This window comes from Rhinatrema bivittatum, chromosome 9 (genome assembly GCF_901001135.1).
Source record: "Rhinatrema bivittatum chromosome 9, aRhiBiv1.1, whole genome shotgun sequence".
In the NCBI taxonomy this organism is placed as follows: Eukaryota; Metazoa; Chordata; class Amphibia; order Gymnophiona; family Rhinatrematidae; genus Rhinatrema; species Rhinatrema bivittatum.
The window spans coordinates 103,732,991-103,749,959 of record NC_042623.1 but is presented as its reverse complement, the minus strand read 5'-3'; the positions used below and the strand labels follow the sequence as shown (position 1 = coordinate 103,749,959).

The window sequence follows — 16,969 nt, the reverse complement described above, 5'->3', positions numbered from 1 at the left end:
GAAAGTGTATGAACGTGCCCGTTCATATGCTTTCGCTGACTTGGGGGCCCGTCAATTTGGGCGCTCAAGCCAGCGAAGCGCATGACGTCACGGCGTACGTTCATACGCTTTTGCTGACTTGGGGGCCCGTCAATTTCGGCGCTCAAGCCAGCGAAGCGTATGAACGTACGCCGTGATGTCACGCACGCCCGTTCAAGCCGCCAGAGCAGGTGAGAGGGGGCTGGGGGAAAGTTTGCCATCTACCCTTACCCCTGCCTCTAACGCAGGGGTAAGGGTAGGCGGTAATTTAGCAGGTTAAAGACGCGGCTAAACTGCAGGTTAAAAAGGCGAAAGTCGGGGCGCACGTTACTGAATGGGAGGGAATAGCTAATCCGATCATTTACATCTCATATACATGCCGCGGGCGGAAAGGGTTACCCGTTGATTTAAAGAAACAGTAAGGATGGGTTAAAAGGGACAGTGAATCGCAGGTTGGACTAACGCAGCCAAATTGTGAGTAGAAAGCGGGTTAGAAGCAGGGTAACCGCGGCCGCACTTTACTGTATTGGCCTGTTAGATTGTAAGCCCTCTGGGGATAGGGAAATACCTTGAGTACCTGAATGTAATTCACTTTGAAGTGCTGAAAAAAGTGTGAAAAGCACAATAGGGCTATCACCACAAATACCTTCCCCCTTCCACCCAATATCACAACTTACTATCAAAGAGAAAATTGGAAAGTTGTGGTGTGGATTATTGCAAATGCTCTGCAAATATTTCAATCCATATGTTGCAAGAGAAATTTTTCAAAAGGATTTAACTGGGTAACTAAGTTGTTACCTGGTTAGATTGCTCTGGCTGAAAATAAATCCCTTTGGACCAGCTAAAATGTATTTGGTATATATTCTGCCTTTCAGGAGGTTCACACAATATGCGGACTTTTAGCCAGTTTAAAAAGCAATGCTTCCGAGGTGGTTTTCAAAAGCATGGACCATATTTTTCCCCCATTCCGCCATGCACAGAAACAGGAATTATAAAGATTATAAAGCATGTGCACTTTTGTGCCATATACCTTACAGGCAATATTCAAATAAAATTACTCTTACTATTTCCTTTGAAAATTTATGTTCATGGGTTGTTTCCCTATGAAAATTACCCCTCTCTGATCAAAGTGTGGCCACTTTGCTCCTATTCACAATGAACTGGCGAGTCAGTCTAGATGTTCAGCTCCTGTTTTTGATATTGTGTAGTCAATGTAACCGGTGTCCTTGTGCAGATCTTTGGTCAGTTTCCAAGATTCCATGCCATATGAAAAATATTTAAGTCAATCTGAATTTGTATCACTTTTAGGGGGAAGCACATATCAATAATCATTTTTAACAGATTAGCAATTTCAAATTTATTTTCAGTCTTCGAAAAGTCTTTCATTAAAGTAGCTTTAATTTAATATCATAAGAGAAAAATTTTCAAATTGCTTTCAGGTATAAACATCATATAGTATAATATACATTTGCTTATTGATCAATGTTGATAAATATTTATAAATCTTTTGCAGATATGGAAAAAGGGTTTTAAAAGATTAAATGTGTTATTTGGTAACAAGATTTTAATTATTCTACATAATAGCATATCTGCAAAAAATGTATATTTATCAACATAGATCAATAAGCAAATTTATATTATAATCTTTGATGTTTATACTTGAAAGAAATTTGAAAAGTTTTCTCTTATGATATTAAATTAAAGCTACTTTAAAGAAAGACTCTGTTCTCTGCTTAGAAAAACAAATGTAACTGGAATTCAGCATACATTCACAGCTTGCTGCTTATCTTTAAACAAGGACATTCAAAGAACAGAGTATAAACAATACTAGTAGCAAAGCAGAGTTGCTTACCTGTAACAGGTGTTCTCACAGGACAGCAGATGTTAGTCCTCACATATGGGTGACATCACAGGATGGCGCCCAATCACGGAACACTTTTGTCAAAGTTTCTAGAACTTTGGCTGGCCCCTACTGGGCATGCCCAGCATGGCACTAACTCTGCATCCAGCAGGGGTCCCCCTTCAGTCTCGTCTTATAGTAAAAAGTACGTGCGAAAAATAAAATAAGAAAACATAAGCGAACCCAACTCCGTGGGGTGGCAGGCGGGTTTCGTGAGGACTACCATCCTGCTGTCCTGTGAGAACACCTGTTACAGGTAAGCAACTCTGCTTTCTCACAGGGTGAGTACCGAGCTGAGGATGTCCGAGCAATGCACCAAATGCACCCAAAAGATGTGCAACAGGCACAACAGGGGTGGAATTTGGTAAGGAGGGCATCCTGAAACCCTGAACGGGTTGGAGGAAGGATGTTGGGTAGTTAAACTGAAAACAAGTTGCATAGAACAGATTGGCCAAAGATGAAAACTTGTCTGCCAGCCTTATCTAAGCAATAATGGGCTGCAAAGGTATGGAGAGAACTCCAGGTAGCAGCCTTACAAATATCAGCAAGCGGCACCGGACAGAGGTGCGCTACCGATGTCGCCATGGCCCTGATGGAGTGTGCTTTCACATGGTCTTGCAGCGGAATGCCTGCTTGCTGGTAGCAAAAAGAAATACAGTCTGCTAACCAGGAGGAGAGGGTCTGCTTTCTCACAGGATTTCCCAATTTGATGGTGTCGAAAGAAACAAACAATTGAGTGGATTTCCTGTGGGCCGACGTGCGGTCTAGATAGGTTAGGCCACGTTTGCAGTCCAAGCAATGCAGAGCCTGTTCTCTTGGGTTTGAATGGGGCCTGGGAAAAAAGGTAGGTAGGATGATGGATTGATTAATATGAAATTCCGATACTACCTTTGGTAAAAATTTAGGATGAGTGCGGAGCACTACCCTGTCATGCAGAATTTTAGTGTAAGGCGGCTAGGTAACTAAAGCCTGCAACTCACTAACTCTGCGAGCAGAGGTGATAGCGAGAAGAAAAACTACTTTCCAGGTGAGATATCGGAGATCACAAGAGTGGAGAGGCTCAAACGGAGGTTTCATGAGCCGCCCCAAAACCATGTTAAGGTCCCAAGCAGGGGCCGGAGGGCGCAGTGGAGGTTTTAAGTGGAACAAGCCTCTCATGAAGCGTGTTACTAAGGATTGTGTTGAAATAGCGGTATACCCCATGCCCTTATGAAACACAGCTACCGTGATGACCTGCACCCTGATGGAGGACGTTTTCAGGCCTGACTATGACAGGTACCAAAGAAAGTCCAGAAACTTTGCCATGGAACAAGTGAAGGGGTCCATGGACATGGAAGTGCACCAGACCGTAAACCTCTTCCATTTAGAAAGATAAGACCTTCTCGTGGAGGCTTTCTGAAGCTACCAGGACTCGGGACACCGACTCTGAAAGGTTAAGAGGTTGGAGTATTAACCTTTCAACATCCAGGCCTGGAGGTTGGGGTGGCGCAGGTATCCATCGTTCTGAGTTATCAGAAGTGGATCCTTCCCCAAAGGCGTACTGATAGGTCCTGGAGGATTAGGAACCATATTTGGCATGGCCAGTGAGGGGCTATCAGAATCATTACGCCCTTGTCCCTCCGTAACTTTACAAGAGTCTTCGATATGAGTGGAAGTGGAGGGTACGCATAGAGGAGACCACTGGCCCACGAGAGGGCGAAAGCGTCCCTCGGTTGCGAGTGGTGGCCGCGAGCTAGAGAGCAGAAGTTTTCTACTTTGCGGTTGTGGACTGACGCAAAGAGGTATATGTGAGGGTAACCCCAACGCTGGAATATTGTGTCTGCTACCATGGGGTTGAGAGACTACTCGTGCGGATGAAACATGCGACTCAACTTGTCCACCAACGCATTGTCCACGCCCAGCAAGTAGGTGGCTGTGAGGCACATCGAGTGGGAAAAGGCCCACACCCATATCTGTGCAGCTTCCTGACACAGGAGGTAAGAGCCCATTCCCCCTTGCTTGTTGATGTACCACATCACCACCTGATTGTCGGTTTGAATCAGGATGGCCTTGTTTGAAAGGCAGTCCTGAAAAACCTTGAGGGCATATCTGATCGCCTGAAGCTCCAGGAAATTTATCTGATGTTTGGCTTCCTCTGGAGACCAGGTTCCCTGAGTCTGTAGGTCACTGACATGAGCACCCCACCCTAGGTTGAAGGCAACTGTTGTCAAGGTAATTTGAGGTTCTAGAGCCTGAAATGGAAGGCCTTGAAATAGACTGGAGTTTTGTATCCATCAGGTGAGCGAAAGGCGGAGCTATGTGGTAACGTGAACAATGCCCGACACTGGTTGACAAGCTTGAACCCACTGGGATTTTAGGGTCCACTGCATTACTCTCATGGCTAGGCAGGCCATCGGAGTGACATGCACCGCGGACGCCATGTGACCCAGCAGTATGAGGAAGTGACAAGCAGTTGAGGATACTCAAGTGTGTAGATGATGCGCCAGAGAGGCCAGGGTGAAAGGCTTTCACCTGTATAGTGTTTAGGTCAGCCCCTATAAAGGAAAGGGTTTGGGATGGAACTATCTTGGATTTGGGATAGTTGATTAGAAACCCTAGGGAAATCAGGGTATGGAGATTGAGACGCAAGGACGCCAATGCGTCTTGTTGAGTTGGAGCCCTTATCAACCAATTGTCGAGATAAGGGTAGACATGGACACCCTGATTCCTGAGGAAGGCTGCGACCACCACAAGGCACTTGGTAAAGATTCGTGGAGCGGACACTAGGCCGAATGGTAGTACACGGTACTGTACTACCACAGAGTAAGGGACCGAGGGATGGGCCGGCTGAACTTCATTGTGTGGCAGGTTTAGTGGTGGTACTGGCCCTCGCGAAAGGGCCGACTGCCACGAAAGGACTGCGAACAGGACTGCGCACGAGAAGACCCCCTAGGAGTACCACCCCGCCCTCGAGAAGCAAAGCAACGCTGACCCCTGAAGCGAAAGCAAGAGGCCGCGAAGGACCGAGAAGCCTTAGGACGGTCCTATGGAAGTTTATGGACCTTGTTGTCAGCCAAGGAGTCCATAAGCTTGTCGAGGTCCTCGCCAAAGAGCATCTTACCTTTGAAGGGAAGGGTGCCCAGCCGGGTCTTCGAGGACTGATCAGCCGACCAGTGGCGAAGCCAAAGGAGCCTCCGGGCAGCCACTGCTGAAACCATCGCCTTCGCCTGGACACGGACCAAATCGTAGAGGGCGTCCGACACATAAGCGATTACCGCCTCCACCTGGCGGAAGCTCCCGGGCGCAGAGTAACTGTTGGACCCACTGGAGGCCTGCCCGCATCATGAGGCTGCTATAGCAAGACGCCCGAACCCCGAGGGCCAGGACGTCGAAGATGCGCTTCAGGTGAGCCTCCAGCTTACGATCTTGCAAATCCTTTAGGGTCGTGGAACCTTCCACCGGGATTGAGGTGTGCTTGGCCACTGCAGAAACATAAGAATCCACTGATGGATATCGCAACAGCTCCAAGCCATCTTCCGGGAGGGGATAGAGCTTATCCATCGCACGCCCCACCCGGAGCGAACCCTCAGGAGCCTCCCATTCCCGTAGGATAAGGAGCTTAAGCATGGGGTGGAAGGGAAAGGCCGAGGCCAGAGCCCGGAGCCCTCCCAAAACCGGGTTCATATCCTTAGGAAGTGAGGCCATGAGATTATCCATGGAGGGACTTTCCAGACCCAGCTCCTCCAAGGGAGGAGGGGCTCTAGCTCCTCCTTACGAAAAAGACGAAGGGCTCTGGGGTCATCCCCCTCTAGGGGAGGGGCATCTGCCGAATCCGAGGAAGCAGCGGGGTCTGAGGACCCAGGAGACACCGGGGGAGGGGAGGAGGGGGGCACCCCCGGGACCACCCGCACCCGAACTGGTCCCTGAGGCTCCACAGCCGGTCCAGAGGTCAACGGCGCTGAGCGAGGGATTTTAGATGGGGGAGGGGGGTTCATCCATCTCATGCAGGCTAGCTAAATAAGATTTGTGCATGAGGAGGACGAAATCCGCGGAAAAAGGGACCCTGGATTTACCGGGGGGGGGGGGGGGGGGCGAGGGAAGGTCAGGACCCCCCTCCTGGGAACCCGCGGTGGCCAAATCGAAAAAATCTGGCCCCCCAGCCCCAGGGAGCACTGAAATCGGCCCAGACGAAAAATCCAAGATGGCGGCCGTTCCCGGGCTCTGCCGACCCGGGAAAGGCCTAGCCATGCCGGGAGGAGTGGAGCCCCAGGCTAAATTTGCTTGTCCTGCCGAGGAGGGACCTTCCCCACCCGCAGACAAGCAGTGCAGAGGCCCTGCCGCGAAAAACGCGAGGAGGACAGCCCACAAGAAACACAAGCTGTCAGCCGGGACATAGCAACCTTGGCTGAAGAAAAAAAAAGCTGAAAAAACAAAGCTTGACTGACAGCCTGCACAGCAGGAGAGAGCAGGCGGGAACCTGCTGCCTTCTGCTTCTCTGACTGCCGGTTCTAATCCTATACTGACCAGAAAAAGTTAAAAAAGCTGGTCAACTGCTGCAAATAAGTTAGAGGTAGGTGAGTACCTGCAACTTATTGAAAGTTAAAACTTTGAAACTCCTTTTTTTTTTTTACTGAGCGCAGCAGCGGGTTCAAAACCCTCTCGGCAGCCAGAGGGGGAACGAGGCCCAGAGAGTGTCGGTCCCCACACCTGGAAGCGTACATGGACTCAGGACTAAGATGGGAACCCCCTCCTGCAAAAGGGGACAAGCCCCCCTGAGCCGGGCAAGAGCTGGGAGACGGACGTCTCCCACACAAAAAGGCACTAAAGAAGGTAAAAATTCCTTCAGAGATTCACTTTCTATAATTTTTAAGAACAAGAACCAAAAGAAGTACTTGCTTGAACCTAAAGAGAATAAAGAAGCTGACTAGCCTACAGCAGAGAACCGAAGGGGAGATGCTGCACCTGCTGGGACACAGACGAATACTGAAGGGGAAGAGGATAGGCTCTGTCCTGATATAGGGCATCCTGCAAGTTTTAGTCTGTCTCCACCTGCTGGAAAGGAGGCTCAACCCACTGTCTGGACTGATCCGGGTACGTACAGGAAATTCAGTTTCTCTCAGGAGAGATGAGCTCCACGAGGCTAACGGTCACGAAGAAAAAAACTGACTGAGGAACCTGAGGCAATCCTAGCAACAGGCAGGAGGTAGCCCCTGGCTGAAAGATTTTACTAGACTTAGAGAGAGCTCCGCCACCTAGTGGCACAGAAGACGTACCCAGACAGCATGGCTAATTCAGATGCTTATCTACGTGAAAATATTCTTTATCATGTTTTAAGTCAGGGGTTCCCAACCTTTCAGGGAACATGGACCCCTTTTCAGTTTAAAATGGTTTCACGTACTCCTACATGCTTCTCTTTAACTTTTGTATGCCATACCAAAAGAAAGAATGAGATGCACTTCAAAATCATTTGTATAAAACTTGGATTTAAACTGGATATGTAGAGAGGGCAATTTCCAAATCTATTTTAAAACTGCCTTCATAATTTAAAGTTGAGGCCATTCCATCTTACGAACAAGTTCAAAAAAGTTTCAGGTTGGCAACTTGGCATGACCTGGCAGAAAATCAGCACTGGTACCTGCAAATCTGAAATCTAATTTTCAAAGGGAAACTGCCAGCGGGGGAAGTCAATACTTTTGTTCCTGTGTACTTTTCATCTGCTTTTGAAACAGGTGCAAAGTACATGAATGAAAGTATGCATGAGGGTTTCAAAATTAAACTTCTGCATGTACTTTCCCTCCACCATTCTAGCCTTGTTCTTTTTTTCCCCCTCAGGTAAAAATGTGTGCGCTGTTTACAAAGTAGGTACTTTTACCTTTAGTGGAGAGGAATAGTAATTTTCAAAAGGGTCTTTTTACATTTATAAACAGGTGTTTACCCACATAAAAAATTCTTAAACTTACCCTCCCTGAAAATTGGCCCCCTTTCAGCCTGCTTTTCTTTTCTTCTTTATTATTGTCTTTTATGATTCTTACAAACACATATAGAAAATGATAGTCACTAAATAATTTAGATTTTAGAAAAAGCAAAACAGCCTGCTTTTCAACAGGAAGAAGGCTAATGATATAGTTATGTCTGACTGTTTGTGTATCCCCCTAAATAACTTGTGTGTTTAATGTCATATCCACACCTGGATGTCTTGTCCTCTCTCCTCCTTCACTCCTGGTAGTCATCTTTTCCTTCTTCCCTCCTGTACTATGGTGGTCTTCTATCGCTCTCTCTCTACCTCTGTCCAACATGAATCCAGGGGGGGGGGGGGGGGGTCATCACCTTCCCTCCTCATCCACCCAATCTCACTCCACTTAACCAGGTCAATTATGGATTCCTGTCTTCCTCTTTATCCTTTATTTCTTCCTTCATTCTTGTCTCATTCCTTCTCCTCTCTGTCTTTCCTCTCATAATGTCAACCCCAGTCCTATTTCCTTCTTTCTTCCTTTGAGACATTCTACTCACTTTTCAGGTGCAGCTCTCCTCTCTCTGTCAGACCAGTGGCAGGCACGTGGCAGTAATGGGAAAGGTTTCTCACCACTGTGATAACTCAGCCTTCCTCTGGTTTCCTCAGTGTGCAGCAAAGGCTGCAAAAGATTCTGATAGCCACAATTGGCCCCTCTCTTTCCCCACACCCTCACAAAATGCAGCAGTGGGGGGGGGTTACGATTCTTGAGTGCTGCAGTCAAGCTCTCTCTTTCTGACCTCCACTAAACACGCAGCAGTGCAATTTAAGGCTTCTAATGGGTGCTAATGGCCCCTCTCTGTCTCTCTTCCTCCTGGTCTGCAGCAATGTGGGATGAGGTTTTCAGGGCCATAATAGGACCCACTCTCATTTTCCTTATCTTGGCCTGTGGCAACAGCTCAACAAATCAGAGGTAGCAGCAGTCTGCTCATTTTCTCCCTTGCTAAAAACTCTCTTGCATCCCTTCTGAAGGACCCCCCCCCCCTGGGATGGTCTCACGGACACCAGGTTGGGAACCATCGTGTTAGGTCTGTTCATATTATAAAGACAAGAAGAATAGTTCAGCCAATCAGACTTCATTCACAGCTTTTTCATTTAACACCACATTTACATGTATGGCAGGATCTTCATATGACTAGCAAAGGTATCACTCATTCTCAGCCTTATTGTGCTAGTATCAATATATAATCATCAGTCCCATATTACTTTTTATATTTTTAATTATGCATATAAAATTCAATTCTGCATATAATACTTAAAAAGCAATACTTCCCTTATCTTCAGTATGCCGCCCAACAAGATATCACATTTTGAGATAGAACACAAAAGTTGCATAAATATGAAGAAACAAGCACCACCACTGATATTGCATTTTATTCAGTATGAACCCTCATTCCTTGATATCAAATGGACAATTCTAGATCAAACTGAACTGGACAGAAGGAAGGGATAGGATGCAGAAATTAAGCCAGCGAAAACAATGGATCTTTTGTGTGCAGTCCATATATCCACAAGGTTTAAATGCTGAAACAGAGTGGGTTATATTAATGTAATTGACATCTGCATTTCCCAGTAGGAACATACATTTCACAATTGGGATTGATTGAAGATTGTTTTTAAACTGCGCCACTTGTGTTCTTTAGATTGCCATTTGAGAGAAACCATCAGTATCATGTTGATTTGAGCGGTGAAGTAAGAGTCCCTGATGCAGAGATTTAACATCTCGAAACATATGATATGATACCATGTTGGATGGAGTATTGAAAGATAAGGGAAGTGTTGCCTTTTAAGTATTAAATGCAAAATTGAATTGTATATGCAGTATTAAAAATATAAAAAATAATATGGGACCGATGATTATATATTGATAAGAGCACAATAAAGTTGAAAACGAGCAATACCTTTCTGGTTATATGAAGGTGCTGCTGCAGTATATGTAAACATGGTATTAAATCTGAAAAAATTGTGAAAGAATGCTGTTGGCACTGAAGATAATGAATTAGGTTTGGACTTTTTGATGTGTGATTATCAGCTAATCAGAAATGATGAATTACAATACAGACAGAATGACTGTGTATCTTATTTCTTCTAATATGAATACCCACCATCTATCAAAGAACATCAAGACAGAATCCCAGTAAAATATACAAAGCTACATCACCAGGTTTACTCATTCTCTCAATTCTGTTCCTAACACTATCTTTCATATTTATTTATTTTGGTTTCTTGACCATTTTTCCACATGTGCTCAAAACAATTTCCATTTTAGAAACATAAAATGATCTCAACATTACACAACATTACACAACCCAATAAAATTGACATAAAAAATAACTCACAGGACAATCATGAAGACACCAATACAAGCATAAAATACATAAAACCACACATACAAAACCTCCATCTCTCAAATATCTACCCATGCATGCCCTGATTCCACTATAAGTGCTGGCCTCCCTCATCTCCACTGGAAGGCTCTTCCAAGCTTTGTCATCTTCCTCTTTTATTCTTAGAGTCCTATAAATAAAACATTTCTTACCATCAAGTTCTGTAATATCCATACAGCTACCAAAAATAGTGAGGATGTCCAAAAACATCTGGTCTCCCCATGCTTATTAATGTATGGGGTTTAATCATGGTCTCTCCATGGCTTTGTCTGCTGTACCCTAACCTCTGCTTTTAACTGCCACAGCAGGCAGGCCCAACCTCTCTGTTTAGGATGCCATTTAAAGGAGCAGACAAAATCCTACAGTTCACCACAGAAGCACTTTTTTTTTAATAATTTTTTATTTTGCAAATTTTTTAAACTTCACAAACATCCAATTAAATGCCTGACAATATAGGCAGCAAAATATGAGTTATAACAAACAATATACACGCTTAAACGCATATAAACTTTTTTTGAATATAAATCAATACTATTTTCTTTACTGTCAGACTACAGAAAAAATTAAAACATACTGCCTATAGTATTACTTTTATACTAGTTGTGGAGATCCAAGGTTAACATAGAGCAATATCAATTACACTTAGTTACCAAGAAAAACAAGAAAGTAAGGCAGTTTAATTATTTTAGCCGTTTCTAAACTAACCAGGCTTTGTTTGACCTTGTCCTGTATCTAAGGTCCATTGATGTGATAGAACAAAATTTTCCAATTCTTCAGGAACATAGAATATATATCTATTTCCTCCAGTTCTCAACACATATTTACACGGGAAACTCAAGGTTACCAATGCTCCATGTGGTCTGGCTTGAGGTATCACAATAATAAATCTCTTCCTTTTTCTTTGGGTTTCTTTTGAAACATCCGGATTCATCCAAATTTTCTGATTTAGATAGGGGGTAGAACGCTTTTGGAGAAATTTTTTTTGTAATAACATCTCTGTCCATAGGTAACAAAAGTTTAACCAATAGTGTACCTCTCCCCTCAACTTGTTCTTCTTGCGGAGTTTCTAGAAATTCTGTAATATTCAAGATGTTTTCAATGGTTCCCTTCTGTATTTCATTTTCCTCTCTCAGTCCTGATACAAAATAGGCTTTACTTATCTTTGGTTGTTCTTCAGCTGGTATCAATAAGACTTCCTTTAGGTAACATTTAAACTGTTCTTTTGCAGAAATTAATCTGCATTTTGGAAAGTTCAGTACCCTAATATTGTTACTTCTAAATTTGTTTTCTAGAATTTCAATTCTTCTGTTTAATACCGTTTCACCTTTTATTATTTCATTCTGAACAGAAATTAAATTTTCCATTTTTCCTTCTATTTGCACTATTTTTCTTTCTGACCATTCACTCCTGTTTTTAAATTTTCAAAGGAATTTTGCGTACCTTTCAAAACATCTGTTATAGACATTAATGAATTTTGTAATGTTCAAATAGCAAACCATAAAGATTCTAGTGTAATGTTATTAGGTTTTTCCAAAGGCTTCATTACTGGATAGGATATCAGGTTAACCACAATATTTAGCTCTGCAGGGGTTCTGGACATCTCTGACAACTTCCCAAGGTCAATTCCTTCCCCTCCTTCGGTTCGGATGCCTACGAGGGGTACCCCTCCCCCCCACTGGGATAGATATTCTCGATTCCCCTTCTATCACAAGGCCTGCATTGTCCCCAGCAATGCTCACCTCTGGCGTACTCACACCAAGCAGCGGTATCTGTTGTAGGGTGAATTCTGGGCTTGCTGCTTCTGCTGCCTTTGCTGGGGGGGGGGGGGGGGAGGGAGGGTGTCAACGGCACTCCAGGGCTTAAAGTTGTTTCGCCCATTAGTGACGCCGTCTGCTCAACGGTCGTCGCAGGCACGGGACTCTCTGGATTTCTTCCTGCCGGCGGATAGAACCCCGCTATCATCTGCATCAAGGCAGGAGTGGTGGTGCCCGAGGTAACCTCCCTTATCCTGCCTTTCCTTTTTGAATGAGGCATGCTATTTAACCCGCAAACACGGTAAGGACAATTTTTTCTCAGAGTTCGATGCAGGAGCTCCAACGCCACGTCCTTTCACTTTGACGCCATCTTGGATCTCCCCACAGAAGCACATTTTAACTGATTTTGTCCCTTTCAAGCTGTGAATAATCTAAAAACCAAAGCATCCCATAATTTCAGATGTTGAAACCAGCTACCAGTGTATGCTCCGTTTAGATAACCTGAATCCTTATGGTAGAATAGCAATAACTCCTTTTATTTCTTCTAGTGATATCTCTTATCTTTTTTTTTTTTTTAAATCTTTATCTTATTCAAATTACAACAGCAAACACTGATTGTCGAGTACAGATAAATCAAAATAGTATCATAATATAGGAAATAAGTAATAGTACATACAGTTCCTTTTATCTGAATATTCCAAGAAATATTGCGGGAGAAAATATTAAGCGGTTTTAACAAGAAAAAATATCTTTTAAATTAGAATGCTATGTGAGGCATAGCAGATATTCCTTAATCACCAATCACAAATCAGGAGTCTCTAGGGTATGCATATCTAGAAACCTATATAACTGCGATGGTTCAAAAAATACATATTTATAATTCTGATAATTAACCAAGCATTTACAAGGATATCTTAAAGTAAATCTTGCCCCTCTAGCTACTACTTCAGGTCTCATATTTAGAAATTTCTTTCTCCTTTCCTGAGTAATCCTTGATATATCTGGGTAAATCCAAATTTTACCTCCATAAAATATTTTCAAACAAACAATTACGCATGAACATCCTGAAAACCAAATCTCTATCCGCAGAAAGGGTGAAAGATACAAACAACGTCATTTGTTTAGATATCTCAGATTCTAAATAGAATTCCAAAACTTCTGTCAGATTTAAAGTAACCTCTGGAACTTGATCTTTATTTAAATCTACTTCTTTCGTTGGTAAATAGTATATTCTGGATAAAACTGGTAGAGCTTCAGATGGCATTTTCAACACATGCAAAAGGTAAGTCTTAAACATATCATATGTAGAAATTCCTTTCATATATGGGAAATTAATAGCCTGTAGGTTCACATATTTCACGATTTTCAATATTCTCAAGCTTTTTAATATTCAAAGCTTCCACTCATAGCATCTCATTCTGCACCGATTCAACTTTTTCGAAACGAGATTCCAGATGTTCCAACTTTGTATTTTGCAGATTGATCATATTTTCAATGTTCAGGAATCTTTGATTAGATTCAAAGGTGATTTTTGTTGAGAATAGCAGACTCAAGGCCCTTTAAAGCATACCATAAGGAATCCATTGTGATTACCTTCGGTTTCACCGTTGGGGTCAGTGCTTCCATCGGGGTTTTATAGACTGCATCACTCTCTCCTGTTGCACTCCCCATCGAAATCCCTTTGATGGCCATTTCCTCCCTTGCAGTACATTCTCGAGGTGACGCTCTGAGAGCCGGCCCGGCCATTGGCCCAGTCCCCACCCGTGTCGCTGCAATGCTCATGGGTTTAGTATCCACTGAAATCGGTAATTTCTCTCCTTGTGGACTCGCCACAATATTCACTGCATCAGGAGATAAAGGGGGAGAGGGAGTACTCAGTGCACCGGGACTCAATGTGATTTCTTCGGCCAACAGTGCTGACACCCGCTCCGTGCCAAAAGCTGTAGCGACCCCCTTCACCGGTGTTCTCTCTGCTGGGGCAGAGAAAAAGGACTCTGTCTTCGGCTGAAGATATTCAGGTACAGGTGAGGAAGTAGTAGCTTCCCTCACTTTAGCCTTGCGTTTTGTATGCGGCATATTGCTTAAAGGAAAATTAGTTTTTCAAGTATCAAAGGAGAAGAGCCTCTTGTCCTGCCTGTTCATGCGGCGGCCATCTTTCTCTCCTTGATATCTCTTTATCACAGAAAAATCAAGCTCAAAAAGGTGCAGGAGAAATATTTGAATCAGCTGTGAATGAGACCATTCCTCAAAAATACAACTTGCAAGTTCACAAACTCAAGTGGACCGTGTTTCACCACTCCAGCTGCGTCGGGAAGGACAGAGCCCAAACCAATCAATAACAGTGTGAAGAAAGACCGTAAATCCAAAAAAACTGACATCTCCAAACTCACAATAGAATATTGATGATTCAAAGCCCTTAAACTGGTGACAACATTTATATGAGGAACCCCATCAAGGCATCATCAAGGAATCTGGAAATGAGGACTTAGAAAGCACCAAGGGAAGCAAAGCAGCCAGAGTGGCGAAAAACAGTCCATGAAATCAGCTCTTTTTGATACTGACTATAATAAAAATGGAATTGCTTGGCAATCTTGTCTAATTGACTGAATCCTCTTTTTATCTTGTGGATCCTGATTGTGCTTAGTGCTACACCATTTCCATTTGGATATTTTCCCACCGAGTGTAACGCTCGGCCCCTCCACCTCTATTTTGCAGAATTAAAATGCAAAACAATCAATTATACAAACAAATTAAAACATTAACACTCAATGTTCATGTCTAGTACCAACTAAAATCAATCAATCTAAGAAAAGAGAGAAATGAAGCAAAAGTTTTGGGCAGACAACATAGGCTAGGAAAAAATATGTGTTTAAAACAATACATACTTCCAAGCCTCAAGTCCACTTCCAGTGTTCATGCTTTCCATTCCTGCATCAGCAGCCCTGAAGGGGGTGTGTTCAGCCTATGGAAGAACACATACATTGTCAAGAAACAGACTCACCAACAGTATCCCTTCTAATTTTATTGTGGGAGTGTGCAGGTACACACTACTGTTGTGCACATACTTTTGCCAATGAGTGGGTTAGAGGCGGTCCCCATCATGTCCATTTCTCCCCTCACCCATCCTAACCATGACCACCATCACCCACCTTCCTCAGCAGCCCTCCACAATTAATGACATTTTCTAGAACATAATATTTTAAAATAAACAAACCATACTGCCTATCACTAAATATCCCATAACTCCATACCACATTAAAAATACATCAACATATGTTCAAACTTTAAAAAATGACAATAAAATTTCTAGACTGAAAATAAAACTTTTTTCCTATCTTTGGGATTTGTTTTGGTTTTTTTTCTCATCATACTGTTCTCTATCTCATTCATGATGGTTCTCATTTCCATTACTTTTCTTTCCATATGCCTCTTCTCCCTTCTCTTTCCCTAACTGTCCCTTTGAAAACTTTCTTTGTCACATTTCTTTCATCTCTTTTTCATCCATCTCACTTTTCTAATCTCAATACTTCATTTCACTACCCCATCTGGTGCACCCCCCCCCCCCCGCCCCCCGTCTCAACTTGCCAGATTTCTTTTGCCCTCAGCCTTGAACTCCCTCTTTCTACCCCACACTCCTCCTGCCATGTTTTTCACCCATCCATCTGCCTTTGCCCTTCCCAGTCCCCAATCTTCCTATCAGATTCAGATAAATATATTGGCATGACAATTTTGTGTGTGTTGCCAAAGTTATATACACATAAGAACATAAGAAGTTGCCATGTTGGGTCAGACTGGGGGTTTATCAAGTCCAACATTCTGTTTCCAAAACTGGCCAATCCAGGTTACAAGAACCTAGCAACTACCCAAACTTTAAATAGATACCATGCTACTAATACCAGTGGCTATTCCCTAAGTCAACTTGATAAACAGCAGTTTATAGACTTCTCCAGAAACTTATCCAAATCTTTTTAAACCCAGCTATACTAACTGCCCACATCCTCCAGAAAGGAAGTCCAGAGCTTAATTGTGCATTGAGTGAAAAAGAATTTTCAATTTGTTTTAAATGTGTTACATGCTAACTTCGTGGAATTTTTCCTAGTCCTATTATCTGAAAGAGTAAATAACTGATTCACATTTACCTGTTCTAGTCCTCATATGATTTTATAAGCCTCTATCATATCCCCCCTCAGCCATTTCTTCTCCAAGCTGAACAGCCCTAACCTCTTTAGGATTCTGATGAGCTGAACAGCCCTAACCTCTTTAGCCTTTGCAGCTCCTTTATCATTTTTGTCACCCTTCTCTGTACCTTCTCCAGAACTGCACATGGTATTATTCAGGGTGCAGCCTCATCATAGAGATATACAGAGGCATTTTGACATTCTCCATTTTATTCACCATTCCCTTCCTAATAATTCCTAAAATTGTTTGCTTTTTTGACTGCCACAACCAACTGAGCAGACAAATGTATTACCCACTATGACACCTAGATCTTTCTCCTGGGTGGTAACTCCTAATATGGAAACTAACATTGTGTAACTACAGCACAATTATTTTTCCCTATATGCATCACCTTGCACTTGTCCACCTTAAATTTCATCTGCCATCTGGATGCTCAATCTTCCAGTCTCGCAAGGTCCTCCTGCAATTTATCACAATCTACAAGTGATTTAACTACTCTGAATGTTTGTGTCATTTGCAAATTTCATCACCTCACTTGTTGTATTCCTTTCCAGATCATTTATAAATATATTAAAAAGCACTGGTCCTAGTACAGATCCTGAGAAAACTGACCATTTAATCTTACTCTGTTTCATGTCTTTGAACCGGTTTGCAATCTACAAAAGGAAATTGCCTCCTATCCCATGACTTTTTAGTTTTCTTAGAAGCCTCTCAAGAGGGACTTTGTCAAACGTCTTCTGAA

The 16,969-nt window shown here is 43.1% G+C and overlaps 1 protein-coding gene across 7 annotated transcripts in view; it reads right to left on the bottom strand.

The window, feature by feature from the left end:
- Window positions 1–16,969, bottom strand: part of PNPLA8 (patatin like phospholipase domain containing 8) — a 273,297-nt gene that overhangs the window by 195,061 nt on the left and 61,267 nt on the right. For 6 of the 7 annotated variants that reach the window (XR_003858530.1, XM_029615017.1, XM_029615020.1 and 3 more), the window contains exon 2: window positions 14,934–15,010. The gene's annotated coding sequence lies outside the window, so the exon portion shown is untranslated. Of the gene's footprint in view, window positions 1–10,326; window positions 10,425–14,933; window positions 15,011–16,969 lie in introns of all 7 variants that reach the window. The other variant, XM_029615019.1, reaches the window with a different exon arrangement.